At 41.3% G+C, this 22,987-nt stretch overlaps 1 pseudogene; it reads left to right on the forward strand.

Moving 5' to 3' along the window:
- Window positions 1–12,379: 12,379 nt before the first annotated feature.
- On the forward strand, window positions 12,380–13,900 carry LOC113248923 (protein FAM98A-like; annotated as a pseudogene).
- Window positions 13,901–22,987: the final 9,087 nt, after the last annotated feature.

A 22,987-nucleotide genomic window follows, 5' to 3' on the forward strand; every position in this document is an offset into this window, starting at 1 on the left:
GTGTAAGGATAAATGTAGATATATTTATAAATATAAATGTAGATACAGAAATACATATAACTCTAGGAAGTATATGCATATCTGGATATCTATATAGATATCTCTTTACATCTGGATAAAATGTTAATAAAGATGGGATTTGAGGTCATTTAACATTTGTGTCTATTGATGTATTTTTCTGAATAAACATGGATTTTCTGCAATAAATATGTAAGTTTCCTTCAACAAACGGGTATTACTTTATAATATGGAAAAATATTTAAGTGGATGACACAAGGAGAAAACAGCATATCTAGACCAATAAGAGACTATGCCATATTCACTCTAAAAGAAAAGTATTATTATGCATATCTTCATGTGATTATACTTTTTAAGCCCCAATTCTACCAATGCTGTGTCATGCCCTTTGGGCTTTATCGCAGGCAGAGCCATATTTCCTTTGCCACGTGGCCAGGCTACATGGGAACGGAGTCACAGCCACCATCCCAGTCCCCAGGCCGGGGACAACTGCAGGGGCAGCTTTTGATTTCTTGAGGGATATGTGACTTTTCACACAAATTCTAGGACACTGAGCCACCTATCATCTGAAACATGATAAAAAGGCATTTAATGGTTGCTTTAAGGCATTCTAAATTCATCTGGGAAACATCTTCAGATTTGTGAAGTGAAGACGAGCCTAATTCCACACTGAACCTTTCTATGGCAAGCAAAATGGGGGCCAATCCGTCAAGCCAGGTACTCATGGCTGGGTAGTAGATGGAATAGAAAATTTGTTTTGGCATCCAATTCCTTTTTGTTTTATCCACCTAGGACTGCCTCCCCCAGTTTAATAACGAAGAAGGAAATGTGGTCACCTCCACTAGGGAATAACACCTTAGAGTCAAATACTTCTGGTATAATATCCTCTGCAGAATGCTGGCTCTTAAGAAGAAGGCCTTAAAGAAATAAATATAGAAATGGTCTTTTTCAACTATGGAAGATTAGGATTCAGCTTGATACATGACAGAAGGCCTAGATGCTGTGCATGAAAAATATAGGAAGGAACAATTACCGAATCCAAATTTGCATTATTATTTAAGTCACAGTATCTCCAGTGAACAGCACATCGAGTAGAAATGTATATATACTAACGGGTTCAGTGAAATGGTCTCATGGAAGGAGATTGTTTTTTATTCTTTACTTTTCTTGAATTTGTTTTGTGGGCTCTCCCCCCACTTTTATGAGGCCCTCCCTAATTTATTCATAATGCACATAGCCACAAGGTAGCATTGCCCTCAGCATTCAGGAGAAATGGGTCTCACTCGACGCTGAATCCTCTAGCTAACATTCTGGCAGTTTCTGGTATTTGCAGTCTATCCTCTGATTCACAAAATGCCTCACTATGATTGTAGCCACAATCACAACACTCAGAGCAAGGACCAGGAACAAAAACAGGTGCAGAAGGTTGATTCTGAGTTTCTTCTGCATCCCTTCACTTCAATTCCTTTTCAGATGAATGGGTTCTATGATGAATTAGTCTTCCATTTGTATGAAAAAAGGTTTCTTTTCCTTCTAGAGACACCGCCTGGGTTGCAGTGAGACTGATGGTCACTGATATCATGATCAAAGCCTTACACTGGAGATACACAGAACCCAGGTCTCTCAAGACTTTAAAGACATTAAACCAGAATCTTCAATAGTGTCGAGATTAGGGATACACCTTATAAGTCTCATCTCGATTACATCTGCTCTTGACCAGGTGATAGGTTGGAGATGCAAAGTCAGACAGGGGAGAGGTGATGCAGGTATCAAGAAACACCACCAAATTTGGATCAGAGGTGGGTAGACTGACTTGAGCAAAAAGAGTTTGATTCAAATGCACATAATATGGTGACCCCCAGTATAGGCTTTTCAAATAAACTGGATTTTGAAAACTAAGACAGTGTCTCGTTTTCTTTCTTTTTTAAAAGTTAGCTTTTTGGTAACAGTCATCAAAGAATAACTACTCTGAATTTCTCTTAAAATGGCAGAAGAAAGACTCATGAATTAAAGACTCCTTGAAAAAAAAGCACTGAGCCAAAAAACCATATTCTTGAAATATCTCCTAGTTTTTAAGTCACCTAGCTTTTTTCTATTCAAACTAATAAGATACAATATATCATTGTTGGTCTCATTTGCTCATGGGAAATCTCATTACATATAAGCTTTCACAAACTCAGTGTCAAATGCCTCTTTTCTCTTCATTTCAATATCACAGTTGATTACGTGCTACCTACCAGGCAGACACCGGATGCAATTACAAAGAGGTGGCAAATATACAAAACAGGTTATTATTCAGCAGAGACTCTTTAGTGATACATAACTTACAATGTAATTTACTCGTTTCCCCTACAAAGTTACATGACTTGCAAAGGCCATAAAATACTTCACTTCCAGTCATCAAGGGGGGGATTTATTGTATATTTCCTGCTTCAGCGGCGATGCCGTTATAGCTCCTACAGGTAGACAAAACACGAGAGAATTTTAGCTTCCTTTAATAATTGCTCAAACTTGAACGGAGCTAATACAGAAGGAAATAGGAACAGGCTGTAAGTATATTCTACCCGCTGGGTGTTTGGGCATCTCTGGTTTGTATTTCTAAATCAATATTTAATTATTTTGTCTTTTAAAAAATTTTTTAATTATGAGATTTTTCTCCCCAAGAAAACAAATCAGCTAACTTGTTGAATTTTACGTAATACATTAGACTATATCATCAAAGCCAGACTTCCTAAGCCACGTTTTAGATCCTTTCCATAGCAGTGCACACTTGCTTCTTACAAAATAATAAATAATAATAAAAACCATTTTCCCAAGCACCTCATTCTAAAGTTACAGCTGTATTTGGTTACTCTTTGGATGGGAAATAGGCCGGTTGCTTTTCTTCTTGGCCTGCAAGCCTTGCTCCTGAATCCTTTCCACACACACTCCTCGTATTTCAAAGAGAGCCCCCACTGGGAGGCTGGAAGACCTGACCGTGAGAGAAGGAAGTTATGCTAATTTCCCACCCCAAAGACACCAGTGAGCATTTCAAAGACTTGCAGCTTAGGAGGGAAAAAAGGCTTCATTCTGGATCAATTCAAAGTTGATCTCACTTGCAAGTTTTCAGGCTGTGCCATCTCGTCCCTCCTTTCCCTCCTGCTTAGCCCAAGAAATCACGTCGCTGCTTGAGGCTGAATGGGACGGGGTGTCCTCATGGGAGCCCGGGCTCTGCGCTAATTGAAGACATGGACCGCTGTGTTGCTGGCCACAGAACAGCCAGGACTCTATGTTCGGGGGAACTCAAGGCCCCTGAAATGTTCGGGCCACAGCCATCTGTGTAGCTTCTCTGACATTCAGGAGTACTTTGCCTCTCAGACTTGAAAGATTCCAGAAGAAGGGAGCGGGGGAGCTCTGGAAAAGGAAACAATTTAAAAAATGTTTACACATCTGCTGACAGTAAAATAATAGGCTCTTACCTTTGTTGGTTGAGGAATTTCTAGTGGAGAAATCTTTCAAGAAGAAATGATGCATATTAAAAGAAATTTTTCAAGAAGAAATACAGTCCAATGCAAGCATCCATTCGGTGACTATTTTATATATGTACAGTGACATAATTCTTAACCTTTCCCCCACCCTCTTGAAAATCTGATAAGCAATATGAGCTATGGCCCTAGGAGAAAGAATACACGTATGTAAATACACAGCCTGGGTCACAAGCCTCCTGCAGTAGAGCCCAGAGGCCTCCCCACCTCGAGTTAAGAGCCCAGGTTTCCAGGTTTCCATCGGGGCGAAGGCGGGTGGGGTACTTTGGTCCGCTCCTCCCCAGGGCACCTACAGCCTCTCACAGAGCCAGAGGAGCCCCCAGAAAGCCTCACAGTCCCTGCAGTCCCTGGAGGTGAGATCGCCAAGCAGCATCATGGGGAAATGTCTTGCACACGCTCTTGTGCTGACCCAGGAAAGTCTGAGAATAAAGGTTTTTGGAAGAAAAAACTTACACTGGGCTGGAGGGACTCAGGAGTTCTGACAGGTTTTTAAAGTTGCTGCTCCCATTCATGTGATGTCTCTAGGGCTCAGATCTTCTCGTGTAAAATGAAGGAAGTGACTGAGTATGAAAGCAGAGGTCCCCTCTATAGTCATAGAGTCTGTGAACAAATCAGCTCTTCAGACCATCGCTCGGGCACAGGTCTCGTGTCTTCACCAGTTGCTAGCTGTGCTCCTGGGCTTGCCGAGCTGCCTCCTGGCCGGTGTGCCACACACATGGCATTGTGACCAGCGGAAGGCACTAGCATAATGCTTCCCAGACTGTTTAATGAGTAACTATTATTTTCATGAAAGAGCCAAGTTTCTTGGCCTCAATCTTTTACCAAAATAATAAATCAGTGACTTAAAAGTAAAGAATGAAACCATGAAAGTATGAGAAATGACATGAAGAATTTTTTTTAATCTTGAAAAAGTGGATACATTTGTGTCTACATAATGATTTAGAAGTTCCGCCTAGCTGTTAAAAAAGCATAAAGGCAAATGTATACAATGTAGAAAATATTTGACAACTATATGATGGACAAAAACCTAATTTTGTTACTATGCATTAAAAGCTCTTACAAATCAATTAACAGAAAAGATGCTCAACACTAGTTTCCATCCACTAAATTGACAGTTTAAAAATCTGATAATATCCATTGCTGGAGAGTGGGGAACAGCTGTCTATACATTGTAGGTGGCAGTGTCAGTTGGTACAAACACTTTGGAGGGAAATTCGACAATATCTACCATATTATTAAAACAGATAATCTTTCAGCTAAACGCCATTTTTCTAAAAAGTTGTCAAGCACATATATTTACTCAAGTGTTCAAACTCAAAGATGTATTTTTAGATGTTCACTCTTGTATTTCTTGATTTTTTCATTTTTTTAAATTTTATTTTATTTTATTTTATTTTTTTAAGAGACAGAACACGTGGGAGAAGGAGGGGACACAGGGAGAGGGAGCAAGGGAATCTTAAGTAGACTCCGCACTGAGTGCAGAACCGATGCAGGGCTCGATCTCACAACCCTCAGATCCTGACCTGAGCTGAAATCAAGAGTCGGAGGCTTAACAAACTGAGCCACTCAGGCAGCCCCGCTTATTTTTTTTAAAATAGGCTCCACACCCAACATGGGGCTTAAACTCATGATCCTGAGATCAAGAGTCACATGCTCTATCGACTGAGCCAGGCAGGTGCCCTTGTTTGATTAAAAAAAAAAAGAAAAAGAAAAAGAACATAATCTGAATGTCCAGTAGTAGGACACTAATCAAAAACTTAGACTATTTCAAGATAAGACTATATTTTGACACCACCCAAAGGAATAGTGTAGATCTATAGGTTTTGATCCAGAAGTATGTCCGCGATAGGATAAGCAAAGAAAGCTGCAAACAGAACACTATATGTTAAAATACACGCACAGACTTTTAGCTATACATACATACATACATATATATGCATAGGGAAATCCTGGAGGAATACACAAGAAAAATAACTTCTGGAGAGTATTTTTTACTGCTTTTTTTTTTATCATGGTAAAATAAACATATAAAAATTTACCATTTTAACCATGTTTGTGTACATTTCTGTAGCCTGAAGTACATTCATATTACTGTACAAAAATCATCACCATCCATTTCCAGAACCTTTTCATCTTCCCCCCTTCTGTCCCCATGAAGAACTTACTCCCCATTCGCCTTTTCCTGCCAGCCCCTGGCAACCACCACTTTACTTTGTTTCTCTAGGATTGACTACTCCAGGAATCTCATGTGAAAGAAATCATACAATATATATCCCTTCATGACTGGTTCATTTCACTTAGCATAATGTCTTCAAGGTTCATCCATGTTGTAGTGATGAAGTTGGGGAACATCAGTGAGGTTCAGCGGGGTGAGGTCCTGAGCCGACGACCAAGAAAGAATTCTTGAGGCATCTTTGGCACAAAATGGTGGTTTATTAAAGCACGGGGACAGGACCCGTGGGCAGAAAGAGCTGCTGCCCCGGGGTTGTGAGGAATGGCCCATTATATACCCTCAAGTTGGGAGGGGGTTAGGGATAGCCTAAGTCTCTAAGGAATTTTGGAAGCAAGGTCTCCAGGACCTTGAGGGGGCTAGCTGTTGTTGGGAAAAGGTCATTCATTATCGTCTAATAAAACCTGAGTCACGAGACCCTTCAGATGTATATCGGTGGGCCATATGCTTGGGGGATGATTGCCAATACGTATCTTGGGGGGGGGGGGGTTAGAGATAAAGGAAGTTTCCAAAGGAATTTTTTACGTTAAAGTAAACTTACAGGATCTTGGTGGAGGGGAGGGGGTCAGGCTAGGGCTGCCTTTTGCCTTTAGCAAAGTATTAACATCGAGGCAGCTAAGTTCCTACAGGAATGTCACCGTGACTGTTTCAAGGACTTGTCAATGGGCTGTAGGTAGTAAGGACTGTTTCTTTGTCCTTTAGGGCAGCCAGGAGTGCCTGAGGAATGTCGCATACATCCCATTGGGGGGGGGTTTGCAGGGTGTCAGCTTCTGCTTTGTCCTCAGCTTGCCTTCCCTTCCCTCATCAGTAGCATGGATTGAATTTTCCTTCCTTTTTAAGGCTGAATAATATTCCATTGTCTGTATAGGCTATGTTTTGTTTATCCATTCCTCTGTGGATGAACACTTGGGCTTATTGCCTTTTCTTACATATAAGTTGCTGTTTGTTTATCTGTTTAAGTGAAAAATAACTCTTTTTTTAAAAAAAAAAGATTTTATTTATTTATTTGACAGAGATAGAGACAGCCAGCGAGAGAGGGAACACAAGCAGGGGGAGTGGGAGAGGAAGAAGCAGGCTCCCAGCGGAAGAGCCTGATGTGGGGCTCGATCCCGTAACGCCGGGATCACGCCCTGAGCCGAAGGCAGACGCTTAACCGCTGTGCCACCCAGGCGCCCCAAAGTGAAAAATAACTCTTAAAGCCAAATTTTCTCTGACAATGTATTAATGGCACAGAACATCAAAATACAAATTAATTTGAATAGAAATGGAGAGTTTTCGATGCTCTATTTTGAATTTGATTGGCGGTGCTAAGCATAAAGGAGGGAGCCCACCCTGAGATGAGGCTCAAAATGAGCTTTCTGGTTACTCCTAAGAAAAACGCTTTCCTCATTTCCATTTCCAGCAACTGACGTATATAAAGGCAAATAGCCTTTTGGTCAAAAACCACAAATTCTATCACATTGGGTGTTCAGACACATCTAAACATGCCTGTTGGAACAGGGGTGGAGTGGGAGAAGGGATTCAGTGAAGACTAAAACACAAAAGGAAACTGTAGATTTCCAAAGAGAAGGTTTGTTCTAAGGAATTCAGCCACTAGGCTCTAGCGTTAAGGACAAATAGTGGTTTGTGTAAATGTGTGGTAGATAGTTCTTTAACCTAAGGTCCAGATTCAACTACCCTGGTAGTCCAGAGATGCCCTGGAAGCCAAAAGGGCTCTGAAACCAAACTCAAAGAGTTGCCTTGCTAAACTCTCCATTTTGGGTCCACATAACCCTACTGTAGGACAAGCCTAGCCACTCCAGCACCACCCTGAGCCGAGCATCACCCAGAGGAATGGTGAAGTTCTCCTCAAATGAGACAATGGGTGTAAACAAACAACCAAGAAGTTAGTCCACATTTCGTGGGAAGCATTATTAACAGTGGTGTCCAGGGTTCAGCCCTGAAAACCTGCACTCTTCATTGTTCCAGGTGGTGTCAGTAGGGTTGTCTCTGGATCCTTTCTGCAGCTTGACTCTGATGGCTCTGGTTGCCCGGTGTTCAAGTCTGGTTTCTAGCCTTCCTGGCTATTCAGTGCCATGCTAGTCAGTATCCTTTCACTAAATCCCCCCTTTCCTTAAATCAAAGTTTTCCTTTTTTGTTCTTGTAACCTTGAGGATGGCGACTGCTAAACCCATACATTGGTCAAATAAGCTCTCTTTGTACATTTATAATGCATGAGAGTTTCTGTTCCACCACATTGGACTCATTTGTACAAGTCATGCCACTGCAATGGGAAAGAGGATGAGGGTATGACCATCTCTCCCACCAGCAAGGGTTCTTTGTTTCCTTACTGTTTTGCATCACTAACCCCCAATTGAAATCCAGAGTAGTTGCATCTGACTAGATGAGTCTGAATCACGTACCCCATGGAAAACACGAGGGAGGCTAGGAGAGTGGACCACTAGGGTAGGAAGTAGCCTCTACACCCCACCAAGCCTGAGGCAGTGGAGAATTGAAATATATAGGAGAAGGGTGAATTCATAGGACAGTCTAAAATACAGATACGAACTGAAAAATGGCAATAAATTCATGACTTCATTTATTTAGTTAATATATTTTATATAATCTGTTATAAACAGACTATCTAAAAAAAATTGAAACCTAAAATCTAAATCCATGAAAACCTAATGAAATCAATATTCTGACTTACTTTCAAAATGTTAAGTCATCAATGGAGTGGGCATCATCATGATTTGGAACTAGCAAAGTCATCAGTTTTGATTTTTTTTTCCTCTCCCTCAGCTCTTTGAATATTTATGCTGAATAACTCCTACTTTTTCATTTGGAGAACAGATTGCGGTTGATGGAGATTTTTGTTTAAAGGCAGGATGACATCACCAAAATGGTGATAGATGAGACCTAGCCTCATATCCCCACAAAGAGCAACAATTAGACAGCTATCCAAGAACAAACAATGCTGGGAGAACCTTGGAATCCCCTGGAAGTTAAACAGCACAGTGAAACAAAAAAATCCGAGAATAACCGCACGAGAAGAAAAGGAAGACAGCTTCATTTTGCCTGAATCAACCCATCTTCCAGGCTAGCACTGCTCAATGTAAGGAGAGAACTTCCCATCTAGAAAGAGTTCCCTCATCGGGAAAGAAGAGGAGGGCGAGTGACCAGCTTCCCCAGCCTTGGGGCTCCTGGTGAAAGTCCCACTTCGGTTTCACTCCACCCAGAAAATGCCAAAGCAGAGACATAGAGAGACAACAAGGAACAAGGAGGAAGAGCAGGGGATACCAACAGCAGCCATGCAGCAGGGGCAATCGTGTTTCACGGTGACCTGCTCTGTAGAAAAAGCCAGAAGATTCTGAAGAAAGTGAAGCCAGCACAGCTGGCTGCAGACCCTCTGCTCGTTTCCCCACAGCTACTTGCATTCGCTGACACCAGCCTCCCGTGTCCGCCCCTGCCGCCTCCTCTCTCGCGCACGCCAGAGCCCAGGAGCTGCGCTGGCAGCCAGCCCAGACTTCCGCGGCCGCACGAGCGCCACATGCCAGCATCGACTCCTGCGGCTGAGCTCCATCACCTAGCAGGCACTGGGGCCAGCCCCTCCAGCTGTGTATTTGCATGCCGCTAGCCTAACACCCGTTACCAGCCTCCACTGCCGTGTGCGGACCTGGGACAGGCTGTGCAGCCATGGGAGAGCACGCCAGCAGCCAGGGCCCCCACAGCAGCCAACAAGCCCCTAGTCTGCCTGGCGCTTACTGACTGTCCTGCCCCACCCCCCACTACGTGTGTGTCTGCATCTGGTCCCCACCACTATGCAGGTACATTCTGCCGGCTCCATAACCAAGTATGTGCACACCAGTGGTTCCAGCCACCAGCACTGCCTGCCCTGGGCACTAGCTGCTGGACCTGGAGGCACCGCTAAGAATCCCAACAGCCCTTACAGCCACTGTATTCCCCACACAATGCTGACCAAAGACCACATGGGTGCTCATGCTGTCTACTCCAGCAGCCCAAGCCAAAAAGACATCATGCACCCCTGTACCCAGTGCTGCCGCATGCCCCCACACCTGGTGCCCTGTATCACTACACCCAGGGTCATAGCACATTGTGTTTCATGGCTAAAGTCAATCCATAAAGTACAGAAGATGTGACTGGTTCTGCAAATGCGCAAACACCCACTCAAGGCTACAGGGTTCGCGAAGAATCAGTGAATAGTTAGCATTACTCTATTAAATACCTGAAAGTTGCTATGAGAGTAGATCTGAAACGTTCTCACCGCAAAAAGGAAATGGTAAACATGCGACTTGATGGCCATGTTAGCTAATGCTATGGTAGTAATCCTTGTGCATTATGTAAATGTATCAAAACTACACATTGTACACCTGAAACTCACATAATGTTATATGTCAACTATATCTCAAAAAAGCTGTAGTGGGGGTGTAGAGGGAAAGACTTCACAGGAAAAACCCCAAACATTTCCCTCGTGCACTCTTCTATAGCTGCCTCAACAAATTTGAGATGGTTTGACTTTTTCATTTTAAATTTGTCATGATTTTATTAGAAAGCCATAACTGCATTGGAACCATACTGATATCCTCTTGAGGATGCCTTTTGCATTATTCATGCATTTTTCACAATAGACTCTTCATGCCTTTGAATTCTTTTAGTTGGAGTAGGAAATGCAAACAAATCAGCAAATGGACTTAGCCCTTAAAAGCTTCTGTCCAGCTGAGTGGTTACGATATCAATTACATCATGAAAAATTCCTTTTACCTAAAAAACTGCTAAAGCTCAGAGGCTTGCAGTACTATTTCTCAGCATAGGACAGACAAGGGGGCGGGTAGAAATGTAGATCTCTTTTAAATACCTATGGATGTTAGCAAAAATCTCAAATCTTTCGATTTGAGAAAAATATGCAGTTGTCTTTAAGGCCACATGTTGCCTGTTACGTATTAATAAATTGGCTTCAACAGAAACTTTTTTATCTATTGTTAAAATTGACCAACTATAAAACAGCTACCACAGTTCTGTTTTTGTCAATGACAAAAGGATTTCCAAAACTTTTCCACTAAAAAGTCAACGAAGATCAAAAAGTTTTCACATGTGATCTCTACATGCCAATAAGATAAAAGTGCTATCTTTGAGTACATTATAATAATCCTATTGTGCAATACTCTTTTCCAATGACCTGTAAATAGTACATATTTGAGGTAGGCATTTTTTTCAGTTAAAGAGACAAAGTATGAATTAGGGAAGGTACATACGACAAGTCAATGATCTATTGTCATAAGGTAACATGCTTTTTCCCCATTCTGTAAAGTTCAGAATTGCAAATGCTTGGCCAGTTAGACATAACAGAGACAGAACTTGAATGTTACAGTGTGACTTGACAAAATGATTTATTGCCCCTTTGTCACTGAAATAAATAATATATATGCTCTAACATTTACAGCTTTTCACTTATTTTGTTATGTATGCCTTGCACCAAATTAAAATAAGTGCACCAGCACAATATTGGAGTCAGATTTCAAAAAGAAAGGGAAGAAATAAGGAAGAAAAGGAGGGAGAGGAATGGAGGGGAAAAAATCCAGCCGAAGGTGAATTCTAGTAAGTGCAATTTATTTATTTATTTGCTAATGATATCATACCAACTTTCTAGTAATGCATTCACATACTCATCGGTCACGAGCAATAACACTGAAACTTCTACCCGAGCCTCTGCTTAGTTTTGACTCGACAATGTTGAACACTCATTATTTGTTTAATATCTGCCTCCTGCATGAGATGATGAGAGTCAACACTTGTGTTACTGACAAGACCAGATATGTAAAATCTGTCTCCTCCTCCACACTGTAAACCGTGATGTCAGCGACCATATCTGCTTCCTGTACACACCAAACATTGAGGACACAATGCCCTGGACATTTCTTCATTCAACAAATATTTATTGAGGCCCTTCTCTGCACTGGGAAGTTGTAAGAAATAGAAATCTAGTCAAATCAGTTCAAGTAAAAAAAAAAGAGAGAGAGAGTGTCTGGAAGTTTTCTCATCTTCATCCTGTCATGTTTCTTTGATTTCTTCTGTGCATCCACACCATCCCTTTCACCTGATCAGCTTTTTCCGATATTCTCCTCCCTCATAATCTGAGAGCACAGGAAAGCCAGCAATAGCTCCCCCAGTCCCTGCTCCAGGAGATGGCCAGCTTCAGTAGCCACTACAACCTTCAGCCTCGCTTCTAATTTACAAGAAAAATCTGGTAAAAACAGCCCACCATTTTCAAGTCCTCAGACTAACTCCCCGCGAATTCAGTTTGCTCTCTCATTTAATCAGTCATAGCCAGCAAGGAGACACATATTAGAGTGTATAATTGCAGAAGGAGCCTCCGTTAGGAGTCTTTCTCTTTAGATAAAGCTGTGCATAGGGCAGAACACCTAGATAAGTCTAGTTAAACTATATTTCTGTTACGATAGTCTTGTTTTTACTATTTTGCCCCAAGTATCTAGCACATAGTAGGTATTTAAGAAAATATTTGTTGAGGAGAGGCAGTGCATGCGTGAGCGTACACATTGTGGGAAAAGAGGGGAGCCTGATGACTTAGAAATTTGAATACCACAGTAGGATGGAGTGTGACCTCATAGAGACTAGCATCTTGGAGTCATTGGAAGATCTAGGTTACAAGGGTCCATTGTTGAAAGATGGCGCTCTGTCTCAGGTAGTCTCTGCTGGAGCCAGTTCCCCCAAGTTTACCAAACTCTGTGCTTGGCTGGTGTCTGAATTAAGAGTGTTCTATAAACTAGAGGAAAAATGTGCAAGCAACTAACAGCCCGAGTGAAGCTGAAGAATTCCAGCTTGAGGTAAGTTGGCTACTAGGGGAGATGGACTGTCCATATATTTCACTGACATCTAGGGATGTGACCTCATGCCTTCTCATTCAGAACTGCCTCCTTTTGCTCACATTCCTCATCTCAGAACTAGAAGCTTCCAGAATGTTCTGTATGAATACTCCTCCAGAAAAAGCTCAAGAAGGAGGCGGTAGTGAGGTCTTTCAAGAGTTGAAAGGCATATGTACTGCTCTAGGAATGTCCAAAACTCCAGCCAATGTAACTATGTTCCAGCTCTTCAGTGGGCTTGAAAAAAAAATTAAAGGAGACATTAGCAAAAGTTCCACTTAACCATGTGGAAAGCCTTCATGGAAGAAGCCAATGGGACCAGCCCACTGGAGACAGAAGCAATTAACCAAGCCATAGCCAATGAATCTGAAGTTTTGAGAAAGCTGCTAATAAAAGTCTTGGATGTCACTGTCTAGTCTTTTGGTTGGTCTGACAGAGTGAAGAGTCAGACAGAAAAAATAGCAAAGGTTTACCAGCTGAAATGCTCAGTCCTATCTCCTAAAAGTACTATTTCCGTTCCCACCTTTTGGCTACAAGACAAGACTCGTCAAAGATTTTAAGGACAAGCAGTAGCTCTACAAAAGAAAAGACTGTGCCATCAATAAAGTGTTGATGGGAAGATGCCTAACAGAGGAGGTAGACCCAATGAAATTGAACCTCCACCCCCAGAGATGCCACCATGGCAGCAAAGGTAAGATGGCCCCCAGCAGCAAGCAGGAGGCCAAGAAGGAGGGAGAGGTGGTTATGAACATTCCCTATATGGAGGACGAGGAGGTCATGAACAAGGAAGAGGGACAGGTGGACGTGGTGGCTACAACCATGGTAGCAAGAGGGAGGAAGAGGAAATACGCATCAAGGGGGCTAGATGGTTGGAGGGAGTGGAGGGGGAGGTGGTGGCTACCAAGATGGTGATCTTTGAGATTCGGGTTTCCAGCCAGGTGGCTACCACAGTGGTAGCTGTCAAGGTGGTGGTTATGGTGGCTTCCACATATACAGAAAGTGGATACCAGGGTGGTGGATACCAGCAGGACAGTAGATAAGATGGTGGGCACTATGGTGACTGAGGCAGTAGTCGTGGAGGGACAGGTGGTTGCAGAAGCCAAGGTGGATGTGGAGACCAGCAAGGAGGCTGGGGAGGAAGAGGGAGCCAGAATTATCACCAAGGGGGATAATTTGAATAGCACTTCCAGCATGGAGGTTATCATTATAATCATTTTGGATTTGGACAGAGAAGACATTATCCTAGTTGAGGCTACAGACCCTTACATTTTGCTAGAGCTCAAGTAATAGAAACTTAGTTTCAGAATCTTAAGTCCAACATCAATTTTTAATTAATACGAGACCATAGGTGGCAGGCAGATTCCTGCTTGGCATTAAGTACTTGTAGGTCTTCGTTCAATTCTGTTGCTGCCGTGTTTTAAGGACTTACATAACGCAGTTTATTTGAGAAACACAGACATCCCTCCTTTGTATGAAGAATTCTTTAAAAGGTCATTAAAATGGCCTTTAATGAACCGGTCAGTTAATTCCACAGAACATGCACACATTTCTGGGAAGAAATTACCTGAATAAATAGTTTTAATAAGTGGTTTTGAAAATGAGGATTCTCCTAGATTTGTTTAGATTTACAACTAGGAAACCTTCCTCATATTATCAATCCATTTAAATGTGTTTTCCTTAAAGTATTCTAATGCCCACTTTCCAAGCACAGTTCTGCCCTGCCTGGCTTTTTATCCAGAGTTTATGCCACATTTGCTGCACGACAGAACTTTTAGTCAGTTCCTATGAAATGAGCTCTTCTGCAGATAGCACATTCAGTAGCCTTACCCCTTTGATGGAATACTGTACTATGCACTCAACTCTGAACACCTTGAACACGGCCCAAATCCGCAAAGATTGTAAAAGCCAACTAAGCGGCCAACTTATGGTGCATGCAGGCATTGATATAGGACAGCAATTAAACTGGCCTGCGTCCGTGCAGAGCAAGTTCTTCCTCAAACCCCACTTTTACTTGAAATCTGCTAGAAGAAACAGCACGCTGAAATTTGTTTTATGCACGAGTTAATACCACTGTCTCAGCAAATACAAGTTAGTTTGCTTTGGGCAGACTTTTTTTTTTTTTTAAAGATTTTATTTATTTATTTGACAGAGATAGAGCCAGCCAGCAAGAGAGGGAACACAAGCAGGGGGAGTGGGAGAGGAAGAAGCAGGCTCATAGCGGAGGAGCCTGATGTGGGGCTCGATCCCAGAACTCCGGGATCACGCTCTGAGCCGAAGGCAGGCGCTTAACCGCTGTGCCACCCAGGCGCCCCAATGACTTTTTTTTTTTTTTTTTGGTAATGGAAGAAATGCACTACCAAGTAAGAGGACAGATTTCCACTTGGTGCAGGAGGCCCTTTCTTATCGCTGCAGAAAACAAAAGCCTGGCTGAGTTGATGTTTTACATTCTCCTTAACTGAAATCTACGCGAAGCTTCTTGCTGGGTTTTTGTAGACCTAAACATTGTCAAGCTGTGAAAGAAAATGGCTGGAGATGTGCTCTGTGTGAAAGGTGAACAATAAAGTATCTATCTTCATTTTCTCTCAAAAAAAAAAAAAATTGTTGAGGGGTGCCTGGCGGGTTCAATCAGAGGAGCATGTGAGTCTTGATCTCAGGGTCATGAGTTCAAGCCTCACGGGTACAGAGATTACTTAAAAATAAAAAACTAAAAATAAACTTAAAAAATATTTGTTGAACTGATGCAAGAATGTGATATATTACAGTAGTCCTCCCTTATCTGCAGTTTTACTTTGTGGTTTCAGTTACCTGTGGTCCTCGTGACATATGGTCATAAGGTCGATATTAGCCTATGGCTGTCATAACATCTACATCATTCACCTCACTTTATCTCATCACGTAGGCATTTTATAATCTCACATCATCACAAGAAGGGTAAGTCTAGTACAGTAAGATATTTTGAGAGAGAGACAATTCACATAACTTTCATTACAGTACATTCTTATAATTGTTCTATTTTATTAGTTATTGTTGTTAATCCCTTACTGTGCCTAATTTCTAAATTAAACTTTACCACAGGTATGTATGCATAGAAAACATACTATATACAGGGTTGGTGCTGTCCACAGTTTCATACACCCCTGGGAGTCCTGGAGTATGTCCCCTGCAGATAAAGGAGAGACCACTGTATTTCTTGTAAGAGTCATAATTTTATGGGATAGGAAAGGAAAGTAGAGGGAGATAAAGTAATAGTTCCTGAGGTCTTGGACTCTGGAAAGATATATAATGTTCCCAGGATAAGTAGAATTAAAGCCAGAAATTTATATTTCACTTTCCTATTGAAGTATTGCTTTTAAAAATGAAAACTCTTATCAAATCAATCTTTTAAAGGGGCACCTGGGTGGCTCAGTCAGTTAAGCGTCTGCCTTCGGCTCAGGTCATGATCCCAGGTTCCTGGGATTGAGCCACATGTCAGGCTCCCTGCTCAGGCTCTCTCTCTCTCTGGTCCTCTGGCCCTCCCCCCATTGGTGCTCTCTCTCTCTCTCTCTCATATAAATAAATAAAATCTTTTCAAAAATTAATCAATCTTTTAAAAACCAGTTAAAACAGAAAACGGAGAGATTCTAAATATATAATTTCTCAGAAACTCGTTGTCCATTATTACGATCCTTGAGGACATGCCGCATTTTTAAAATGCCATGATACTGTATTTTCTCCCTTTCTGATTCCCTTTAGAACTTGTTATTTAGAATAAAGGTTCTAATACTAACTTCAAGATTAAATATTTAAGGAAACACTCTCTAATAAATTTTCCCCTCAGAAAGTATGCTGTGAGCTGGAAAAGCCTGATGGCTAGACAAGCATTACAGAAATCCAGTGGTAGAGATGCCCTTTGCTTCAATATTAGGAGCAAGCAATTATTTTTCGCTTTGTTCCTTATGGAAGGGCTGGCCCCTAACTTTTCTCTCCCTTCACTTCAAATAAATCGAATTTTGTAAAGGGTGATAAAGCCAAGACCAGATGTGATCATTGAAGCTGGGAATCCAAGCATTCCAGTCATTAGAGCATGCTGTGGTCACCTCTACCTGGGGGTTCTCCCCAGGAACAGAGGTACTCTCAAGGTCTTCTCCCTCTCACACAGAGAGGCAGTCAAACTCAATCTGAGGATTTACCATCTGTGCACACCTCAACTTCAAAAGCTACAATGAGATTGATGTATGAAGCAAAGCAGAATTTCTATGATATGTTTTATTTAGGATGGCTTAGGGGACTCAGAAGCTGTTCTGGAAACCCACACCTATCTTCCAAATGTAATGTTTTGTACAGAACACAAATGTTCAGACTGTGGCTGAAGAAGGCTCTACGGCTTATAGCTGAGGAGAGTATACTTGCATTGTGTGATATCTCCTTCAAACTGAAGTCATGGGATTAGTTCACTTGCTAGCAACCATTGGACTTGGGCTCAGATATGACAAAAATAGAACTCACTAGAGAGGTCATCAGCTGCTTCCTCTAATCAGTTTCTGGGTACTGACACCTCCAGCAGCAGAGGCATTTATTCTCCAAGAGTGTTCTGCCATCTTGAAAGCCTAGGAGGCTTGTCGGTCGTCACCGTGTGATCAGCTGCCAAGGTGATTGCCAGTGCGATCTTGAGAAGAGATGAGAAGTTAGACAGACAGGATAACATATCAAGGTCCACTAATCCTTGTGCCTGGTGATATGAGAAGATCATCAGACCAGCACAAGTATGGAAGGTATTTCTGCAAAGGGTTAAGATTACAGCTAAGTGTCTCAAAGCTCCTGCCTTTTTTATGAAGTACTGACTTTAGTTAGGGGTGAGTCACCAGATTGAAAGGATTATTTTTCTATTTCAGGACAATGACCTCAACTGTCACTTTGTAATTTCTCTTAGAGCTCCTCTTCTTTGCTCTTGGCATTTCACTCACATTTCCAGATTAAAAAAAAAAATCATTTTCCTGTAACATGGAACACTTTCTTGGTCTCTCGCTAATTTTCCCATCCCTATGCCTATTTTTTAAAAACTTTTTATTTAAATTCAATTTATTTAAATTCAATATAGTGTATCATTAGTTTCAGGGATTGATGCCTATTTATATGAGAAGTTCAGATTTCACATCTCCCCCAAATACTCCAAACATGTGAATTATCTCATTGGGAGAAATCACAGAAACCACTTTGTGTCACCGCAGAGCTACCTCCATTCCAGGCACTGGAAGTACCTACCTGTCCCTCCACAAGAACAAAAAGAAAAATAATCACTTGTCCCCAACATGAAGCAAAGGACATTTTTCTATAGCATCTGTCTAGCCATCAGCCTTTTCCAATGAGTTGGGGGATTGATTAAAAAGAAAGACGAAATAGGGGCGCCTGGGTGGCACAGCGGTTAAGCGTCTGCCTTTGGCTCAGGGCGTGATCCCGGCGTTATGGGATCGAGCCCCACATCAGGCTCCTCCGCTAGCAGCCTGCTTCTTCCTCTCCCACTCCCCCTGCTTGTGTTCCCTCTCTCGCTGGCTGTCTCTATCTCTGTCGAATGAATAAATAAATAAAATCTTTAAAAAAAAAAAAAAAGAAAGACGAAATAAACATGGATCCAGAAGGCATTCCCAGAATCAAAGGAGACACAGATATGCAACAATTACACTATGATCCAATAAGCACTAGAATAAAGGTATGTACAAGGCTCAGAAGAAACAGAGGATGATGTGCTATGGAAAAGAAGGTGATGTTTGAACTCACTGTTGACAATATGATCAGCAGTTTGCTGGCCAGAATATGAGAGAACATTCCATGCTAGAGGTAGGAAACAACATGAGGAAAGGCACAGAGGCTTCCAAAGAGCAATTGTTGAAATTGTTCTGGGTACTACAATGACATTTGAAAATGTAAGCGTTCTTTCTTTTTTTTCCCGAAAATGTAAGCTTTTTATCTTTTACATCTGTTATGGATAATACACAGAAATATAGTATAAAGCATATGTAGTAAAGAGCAGTCTTAAATTAACTTGAGCATTGCTTTATGTTAAACTTACATGAGAAAAAGCTCTTTCCCATTTAACATAAAGACTCTCAGACCAGAGCTGGAACGTAGGCTAACACAAAAAAGTCGCATTCTCATGAATGCAAGCTGTGGTGTTACACTATTCATAAAAACCATCACAAACTCTTTGAAGATAATTTTATAAAAAGCAAAACAAATAGCCAAATCAACAACAAATCAGAAAAACCACCACCATCTATTGAAACTCATCAGTTTATATACATGACTCGCTCACTGTAATCCTTACAACAGCACTTCGACGTAGATATTATCCCCATTCTACACTTACAGAAACAAACTCAGACAAGTCAAGTAATTCATCCTTTAGTGACAGAGCTGGGATTGAGAGCCCAGATTTGTTTGATGCCATGGAATCAGAGCTCCCATATACCCCTAAAATCCTAGCAGGAACCAGCAAATGCTCATTGCAATTAAGACTTTACGACTGTGGAACTATGCACATTTATGTAGCAGCATGGCACAGAAGGAGCACTAGACGTATTAAACCAAGAGTCACGATGACAGAATTCTAGAAGAAATCACAAGATTTCTTCTATGTGACTTTGAATACATTACTTATCCGTGAGTAGGTTAAAGTGGGTAATTTCTAAGGCTCTATCCAGCTATTAAAGACTAAAATGCTACATTATTGCTGTCGCTCCATATTTTTGTGACAAGGGATTTAAAACTCTACAGTTTCTTCATGAAAAAATAATCTCTGCTGAGCAATCTGGTTGTGGACATTAAATGACGTAATGGGCATGAAAATGCCTAGTATCCAGAGTGGCACAATGTAAGCACTCAGAAGTGCTTCTTGACCCTGAAGCCGCAAGTAAGTTAGTGCAAAGCGGCTTTAAATGCTAGTGCATAAAAGCCCACATTTATAGCTGAGAGATCTGAGACAATGTAATGGTAAGTATGGAGTTCCGGGCCAGACTTAAATCTTGGCTGCTACTTGTTTGCAATTGGAGTTTGCACAAGTTACTGACCTTCCCTGAGCTTCAGTTTCCATATCGGTAACTTGAGGATAATCACCATGTAGGGTGATTGGGAAGACTAAATGGGCACTATTCAGAGGATCAAATTAGATAAAACTTAGTAGTGTCTGTGGCATAGTGAGCGATCAGTAAATGTGAGCTCTTCTTATTACTCTAACCAGCATCTTCAGCTTGGACAAAACCCCTGTTAATAGCCCAGGTCTTATGTCACCTTTCCTCCCATCCCAAGCTCTGCCGGCTGCGCCTTGCTTCAGGCTAGCACAGACACCCTTGTACATTTGGCTGAAGGTAAGAATTTGGAATGAAGTTTAGCATCAGCCTAGCAAGTTGTGCATTATCTCCTCCTCAGATTCACTTCGGTTTTTGCAAGGTCCAACAACTGAATGCCTGCCAGCCTGCTTTCTGGCATCCACAACTTGTGTGTGACCAATCACGTCATTACACAGGTTATGGTCATACCTAGTCAGTACGGCATCTCGATATATGATTAATGATTGAATATCCACTTTCAAATAAAGATAAACCTTTTAGATGTAATTGCAGTGGAGATCTCCCTAAACTGAATTCTATCAGTTTAAGTATGAATGTGCCTTTATTTTTTAAGATTTTATTTATTTATGAGAGAGAGAGAGCAAGCGAGCACACACGTAGGGGGAGCAGCAGGCAGAGAGAAAGGGAGAAGCAGGCTCCCCACTGAGCAGAGAGCCGACGTGGGGCTCTATCCCAGGGCCCTGGGATCATGACCTGAGCCAGGCAGATGCTTAACTGGCTGAGCCACCGAGGGGTCCCTAAATGTGCCTTTAGAATGCAAGTATTTCTTACATGATACTTGCTGTAAAGATTCTCTTTCTACTTCAAGGAAGATGCTGAAATTATTGTGCACGCCGTTAAAGATAATATGCAAATGGAAATTCAGTTGCATTTGTTCCATTGTCAGATTTTTAGAACCAAAGTTTATGAAAAAATTTCTCAAGTAATTGTGATGCAGTAATGCCTGCAAAAATATTAGAAAAAAATAAACAAGGGCAACATGTTTTAGGTTTCTGGAAATATCATCCAATAATGCATAGCGTTTCAGCGTGCAAGGATACTTTAATGAAATTTTATTACCACTAACCCCCAAAATTTCAAATCCAGGCGTTAAAGAGGAAATGCCTTTAACTTAGTTACTAATGGAGAAAAAGTAAATCTTAACTAATTTGATAGCAATTTCATGAGTTGCTTTCCACTCTATACTTGAAAGTAACTTTAGTATTTTATTTAATTTTATTTTTTAAAAAAGATTTTACTTATTTGTCAGAGAGAGAGAGCACAAGCAGGGGAGCAGCAGGCAGAGAGAAAGGGAGAAGAAGCAGGCTCCCTGATGAGCAGAGAGCCTGACGCCCGGCTCTATCCCAGGACCTTGGATCATGACCTGAGCAGAAGGCAGACACTTAGCCGACTGAGCCACCCAGGTGCCCCATTAGTATTTTAAATGAGTGGTTTAACATGAGCACAGGAGCAATTTAGCAGTTGACAGAGGTGAAAACGATTCTGAACTACACTAAAATTTAATAACATAACTAATGTAATAAAATTACAATTTTTGAATAAAATTTGTTCATATATCTTAGAAGCTTATATTCTATTATGGTGATCTTCCATGTAGGCCTTGGCCAAATACTAATTTCAAGACTAGATCATTGAGCATTTGGTCAGTATGAATATGACTTAGTCATAAACCACAGTTAAGACAGGGCAATCACCAGGTTGTTCATCATCGCCCCATCTCCAGGTCACCCATGTCCCAGCTTTGTGAACCTCGTGCAAGAAGTTGACCAGAACCTGTCCAACCATCTCATTCTCGAAGTTAAGAGACAATAGTAAAGTGAGGGTTAAGGTTAATAGGAAATAAGATACAGCCCTCTCTGGCTAGGTTCCTCACTCTAGTTTGCTAATTTATCCTATTTTGTTATTTTTAGGTCAAAATGACAGGCTGAAAACTTTTCTTGGAAATGAGACATATTAGAGTTAGGCATGCTTGATCTGTTAGTGACAGTAATGTGTATGGAAAGTTCGATTCACATAAGCATCAATACGTCAATATAAAGCAGCTTTCCACTCTGAAAATAATACCAAGTAGGGTCAATAAATAGTAATTTTCTTTTTCAATTCAACAGGACCAAATAACTAAACAATCATTTTTCATTAAAGATTAAAACATTTAACATTTAATATTTCAAACCAATCTTTTTCCCAAAAGACGAAGGTCACAGCAAATCTTCAGAAAAAGAGGCAGGCTGTCTATTTGAAAATTCAGGCCAATGCCATCAATGAAATGGTGGTTTGTGCTCAAGTGGCCATAAAGAAGAGATGAAGGAGAGATGTGGATACTACTTTAGGGATTACACATTCATAAAAGTTTTTATGAATAACACAGCTGGTATCTTCCAAAGGCAGGTCATTGTAACAGAAGGGTTGGCATGATTATGTGCAATTAGTAGATTATGATTCACTGCCTGAAAAAAACTTGAGCTGGGTTAGAAGGCCCGGCGGTAGGTATATAAATAGACTACCACTCTCAGATCAATGCCACAGCCTACCAGTGAATTCAGTTTCTTCATTTCTTTATGGCCAACCTACCTTAGATTGGATTTCTGAACTTTGAATACATAAGCAAAGAACAAAGAAAGAAGAAAGAAGACAGGCAGACCGGAAAAGTAAAAGAGCTAGCCTGCCCAGTGAGGCTCCTACCGACAGAAACACTAATTGGCATACTTTCTCTCATACATGTCAAGTTTGTTCTTGCCTTCCGGGCATTCACCTTCACTCTTCTCTCTGCCCATTTCTGACCCCTTCTCATCCTTCACATACCAGCCCAAATGTTTCTCGTACAGAGGCCTTACCTGGTACCTCAAGCAACTCTCTCCCTGACTCCCAGACCATCATCCCATATATTTCCCTCTATCAGAAGTTTGTTCCTTTACTGCCTACCATCATTAATGTGCACACTCAACTGTAAAAGGGGAGCTTCTCTATTTTGCTCACTATTATATCCAGGCATCTAGAAGTATTTGCTTAGTGAATGAATGGAAAAGTGGTAGAAAATTATTAGGTGAGTGCCAATGACTAACAGGAGGATCCAAAATGGGAAGTCAGAGAAAGCATCTGTGCCAAGTTCCATGACTGCCTTGAAAAGAGAAGAGAAAATTAAGAGATAACTTAGAAAAAAGAAAGAAAGAAAAAGGAGTAAGTAAGAGTCTAATGGAAAAAGAAGGAAGCCCCCATTTCAAATCTGAGGCACTG

Source organism: Ursus arctos, unplaced genomic scaffold (genome assembly GCF_023065955.2).
Source record: "Ursus arctos isolate Adak ecotype North America unplaced genomic scaffold, UrsArc2.0 scaffold_1, whole genome shotgun sequence".
NCBI lineage: Eukaryota > Metazoa > Chordata > Mammalia > Carnivora > Ursidae > Ursus > Ursus arctos.